Source organism: Chiloscyllium plagiosum, unplaced genomic scaffold (assembly GCF_037043375.1).
Source record: "Chiloscyllium plagiosum isolate Xiang-an unplaced genomic scaffold, Cpla_swu_hap1 HiC_scaffold_189, whole genome shotgun sequence".
Taxonomy (NCBI): domain Eukaryota; kingdom Metazoa; phylum Chordata; class Chondrichthyes; order Orectolobiformes; family Hemiscylliidae; genus Chiloscyllium; species Chiloscyllium plagiosum.
The window spans coordinates 1-5,255 of NW_028270328.1; the positions used below are offsets into that span (position 1 = coordinate 1).

Genomic DNA, 5,255 nt, shown 5'->3' on the forward strand with positions numbered 1-5,255 from the left:
AAGGCCACTCGCCTCTCTCGCCTTCAATTTCGGCACGAGCGCCTGTGGAGGGACGGCCGGATTCAACGTGGGGATTGCCCGCCCTCCAGTCGTTTCAAGAGACCTCTGCCCCCGGCCTCTGACTGAGTTGCACAAACCTTGGTGTGCTCAGGCAAGGGTCAGACCACATCCTTCCTGGCAACACACAAGGGAAGCAAGGCCACTCGCCTCTCTCGCCTTCAATTTCGGCACGAGCGCCTGTGGAGGGACGGCCGGATTCAACGTGGGGATTGCCCGCCCTCCAGTCGTTTCAAGAGACCTCTGCCCCGGCCTCTGACCGAGTTGCACAAACATGGGTGTGCTCAGGCAAGGGTCAGCCCGCATCCTTCCTGGCAACACCCAAAGGGAACCAAGGCCACTCACGTCTCTCTCGCCTTTCATTTTCGACACGAGCGCCTGTGGAGGGACGTCCGGATTCAACGTGGGGATGGCCCGTCCTCCAATCGTGTCAAGAGACCTCCGCCCCGGCCTCTGACCGAGTTGCACAAACCTGGGTGACGAGCACCGCAGGGCGGCAGAGCCGTCGCACTTGGCCGGGTGGCAGCGGGAAGGACCAGCCTATTCACAATAGCGGCCACCCACTCCCAGAGCCGGTCGTGCGGCACCCGAGGCCGACCCTCGACTCGTAAGAGGCTTTAACGTGTGCTCAGGCAAGGGTCAGCCCGCACCCTTCCTGGCGGCACCCAAGGGATCCAGGCCACTCGCGTCTCTCGCCTTCATTTTGGACACGAGCGCCTGTGGACGGACGGCCGGAGTCAACGTGGGGATGGCCCGTCCTCCAATCGTGTCAAGAGACCCCCCGCACCGGCCTCTGACCGAGTTCCCCAAACCTGGGTGACGAGCAGCGCAGGGCGGCAGAGCCGTCGCACTTGGCCGGATGGCAGCGGGAAGGACCAGCCTATTCACAATAGCGGCCACCCACTCCCAGAGCCGGTCGTGCGGCGCCCGAGGCCGACCCTCGACTCGTAAGAGGCTTTACAGTGTGCTCAGGCAAGGGCCAGCCTACACCCTTCCTGGCGGCACCCAAGGGATCCAGGCCACTCGCGTCTCTCGCCTTCATTTTGGACACGAGCGCCTGTGGACGGACGGCCGGAGTCAACGTGGGGGTGGCCCGTCCTCCAATCGTGTCAAGAGACCCCTGCACCGGCCTCTGACCGAGTTCCCCAAACCTGGGTGACGAGCACCGCAGGGCGGCAGCGCCGTCGCACTTGGCCGGATGGCAGCGGGAAGGACCAGCCTATACACAATAGCGGCCACCCACTCCCAGAGCCGGTCGTGCGGCGCCCGAGGCCGTCCCTCGACTCGTAAGGGGCTTTAACGTGTGCTCAGGCAAGGGTCAGCCCACACCCTTCCTGGCGGCACCCAAGGGATCCAGGCCACTCGCGTCTCTCGCCTTCATTTTGGACACGAGCGCCTGTGGACGGACGGCCGGAGTCAACGTGGGGGTGGCCCGTCCTCCAATCGTGTCAAGAGACCCCCCGCACCGGCCTCTGACCGAGTTCCCCAAACCTGGGTGACGAGCACCGCAGGGCGGCAGCGCCGTCGCACTTGGCCGGATGGCAGCGGGAAGGACCAGCCTATACACAATAGCGGCCACCCACTCCCAGAGCCGGTCGTGCGGCGCCCGAGGCCGTCCCTCGACTCGTAAGGGGCTTTAACGTGTGCTCAGGCAAGGGTCAGCCCACACCCTTCCTGGCGGCACCCAAGGGATCCAGGCCACTCGCGTCTCTCGCCTTCATTTTGGACACGAGCGCCTGTGGAGGGACGGCCGGAGTCAACGTGGGGATGGCCCGTCCTCCAATCGTGTCAAGAGACCCCCCGCACCGGCCTCTGACCGAGTTCCCCAAACCTGGGTGACGAGCACCGCAGGGCGGCAGAGCCGTCGCACTTGGCCGGATGGCAGCGGGAAGGACCAGCCTATTCACAATAGCGGCCACCCACTCCCAGAGCCGGTCGTGCGGCGCCCGAGGCCGGCCCTCGACTCGTAAGAGGCTTTAACGTGTGCTCAGGCAAGGGTCAGCCCACACCCTTCCTGGCGGCACCCAAGGGATCCAGGCCACTCGCGTCTCTCGCCTTCATTTTGGACACGAGCGCCTGTGGAGGGACGGCCGGAGTCAACGTGGGGATGGCCCGTCCTCCAATCGTGTCAAGAGACCCCCCGCCACGGCCTCTGACCGAGTTCCCCAAACCTGGGTGACGAGCAGCGCAGGGCGGCAGAGCCGTCGCACTTGGCCGGATGGCAGCAGGAAGGACCAGCCTATTCACAATAGCGGCCACCCACTCCCAGAGCCGGTCGTGCGGCGCCCGAGGCCGGCCCTCGACTCGTAAGAGGCTTTACGGAGTGCTCAGGCAAGGGTCAGCCCGCACCCTTCCTGGCAGCACCCAAGGGAACCAGGCCACTCGCGTCTCTCGCCTTCATTTTGGACACGAGCGCCTGTGGAGGGACGGCCGGAGTCAACGTGGGGATGGCCCGTCCTCCAATCGTGTCAAGAGACCCCCCGCCACAGCCTCTGACCGAGTTCCCCAAACCTGGGTGACGAGCACCGCAGGGCGGCAGAGCCGTCGCACTTGGCCGGGTGGCAGCGGGAAGGACCAGCCTATTCACAATAGCGGCCACCCACTCCCAGAGCCGGTCGTGCGGCGCCCGAGGCCGGCCCTCGACTCGTAAGAGGCTTTAGGGAGTGCTCAGGCAAGGGTCAGCCCGCATCCTTCCTGGCAGCACCCAAGGGAACCAGGCCACTCGCGTCTCTCGCCTTCATTTTGGACACGAGCGCCTGTGGAGGGACGGCCGGAGTCAACGTGGGGATTTGCCCGCCCTCCAATCGTGTCAAGAGACCTCCACACAGGTCTCTGACCGACTCTTAGAACAGACAGGGAGAGTTTGGCAATTCTGTCAAAAAATTGACAAAGTGTCAAAAATTCGACTTCCAAGAGCTCTCCAGCATGCACTCATACCCGCCATTAGAGTGCTATGCCCGTGGAACCGTTTTTCGGATGCCTTTCAAAAAGGTCCCGCGCCGCCATTTTGTTCTAAAAATCGTGTTCCCAGAAATCTCCGGGTACCCCGCCAACCTCACTGTGTAACAAATGCAAGTGGCACTGAATGGGTCTGAATTTCAAATTTGACTGCATCGCTCTGGAACTCGATCCCCGCAAAACCGTTTGGATTTTTCCCGCTCGGGACTTCCGCGACAGACAAAGTTAAAGTTTTCGGGCTGCAGACACAAAATGACAGTTGGCCATTTGCCGGGCTCAATTCACACAGTTCCTGCGGCACTTCGGAACACATGTTCGGCGCGAGTTTGTGAATCTTTCCCGATGCTTCGGCACTTTCCTCCGCTGACACTTAGAATATTTTTCACACTTTGCTGAAAAATTTTCTAAGTGTTTTTTCCTAAGTTTTTCTGGTTACTGATTTATTATTTTTGATCATTTTTCTAAGTTTTTCTGGTTACTCATTTCTCATTTTCGGGCATTTTTCTAAGTTTTTCTAGTTACTGATTTCTTCTTTTTGGGCATTTTTCTAAGTTTTTCTGGTTACTCATTTCTCATTTTCGGGCATTTTTCTAAGTTTTTCTAGTTACTGATTTCTTCTTTTTGGGCATTTTTCTAAGTTTTTCTGGTTACTCATTTCTTCTTTTTGGGCATTTTTCTAAGTTTTTCTGGTTACTCATTTCTTCTTTTTGGGCATTTTTCTAAGTTTTTCTGGTTACTCATTTCTCATTTTCGGGCATTTTTCTAAGTTTTTCTAGTTACTGATTTCTTCTTTTTGGGCATTTTTCTAAGTTTTTCTGGTTACTCATTTCTTCTTTTTGGGCATTTTTCTAAGTTTTTCTGGTTACTCATTTCTTCTTTTTGGGCATTTTTCTAAGTTTTTCTGGTTACTCATTTCTTCTTTTTGGGCATTTTTCTAAGTTTTTCTGGTTACTCATTTCTCATTTTCGGGCATTTTTCTAAGTTTTTCTAGTTACTGATTTCTTCTTTTTGGGCATTTTTCTAAGTTTTTCTGGTTACTCATTTCTTATTTTTGGGCATTTTTCTAAGTTTTTCTAGTTACTGATTTCTTCTTTTTGGGCATTTTTCTAAGTTTTTCTGGTTACTCATTTCTTCTTTTTGGGCATTTTTCTAAGTTTTTCTGGTTACTCATTTCTTCTTTTTGGGCATTTTTCTAAGTTTTTCTGGTTACTCATTTCTTCTTTTTGGGCATTTTTCTAAGTTTTTCTGGTTACTCATTTCTCATTTTCGGGCATTTTTCTAAGTTTTTCTAGTTACTGATTTCTTCTTTTTGGGCATTTTTCTAAGTTTTTCTGGTTACTCATTTCTTATTTTTGGGCATTTTTCTAAGTTTTTCTAGTTACTGATTTCTTCTTTTTGGGCATTTTTCTAAGTTTTTCTGGTTACTCATTTCTTCTTTTTGGGCATTTTTCTAAGTTTTTCTGGTTACTCATTTCTTCTTTTTGGGCATTTTTCTAAGTTTTTCTGGTTACTCATTTCTCATTTTCGGGCATTTTTCTAAGTTTTTCTAGTTACTGATTTCTTCTTTTTGGGCATTTTTCTAAGTTTTTCTGGTTACTCATTTCTTCTTTTTGGGCATTTTTCTAAGTTTTTCTGGTTACTCATTTCTTCTTTTTGGGCATTTTTCTAAGTTTTTCTGGTTACTCATTTCTTCTTTTTGGGCATTTTTCTAAGTTTTTCTGGTTACTCATTTCTCATTTTCGGGCATTTTTCTAAGTTTTTCTAGTTACTGATTTCTTCTTTTTGGGCATTTTTCTAAGTTTTTCTGGTTACTCATTTCTTATTTTTGGGCATTTTTCTAAGTTTTTCTAGTTACTGATTTCTTCTTTTTGGGCATTTTTCTAAGTTTTTCTGGTTACTCATTTCTTCTTTTTGGGCATTTTTCTAAGTTTTTCTGGTTACTCATTTCTTCTTTTTGGGCATTTTTCTAAGTTTTTCTGGTTACTCATTTCTTCTTTTTGGGCATTTTTCTAAGTTTTTCTGGTTACTCATTTCTCATTTTCGGGCATTTTTCTAAGTTTTTCTAGTTACTGATTTCTTCTTTTTGGGCATTTTTCTAAGTTTTTCTGGTTACTCATTTCTTATTTTTGGGCATTTTTCTAAGTTTTTCTAGTTACTGATTTCTTCTTTTTGGGCATTTTTCTAAGTTTTTCTGGTTACTCATTTCTTCTTTTTGGGCATTTTTCTAAGTTTTTCTGGTT

At 51.1% G+C, this 5,255-nt stretch overlaps 1 long non-coding RNA gene across 1 annotated transcript; it reads right to left on the reverse strand.

The window, feature by feature from the left end:
- Positions 1-327: 327 nt before the first annotated feature.
- Positions 328-3,063, reverse strand: LOC148133850 (uncharacterized). Its single transcript, XR_015756059.1, has 2 exons — positions 2,229-3,063; positions 328-1,548 (listed from the first exon to the last, which is right to left on the reverse strand). It is a non-coding gene; the product is annotated as an uncharacterized LOC148133850 (long non-coding RNA).
- Between the last annotated feature and the right edge of the window lie 2,192 nt (positions 3,064-5,255).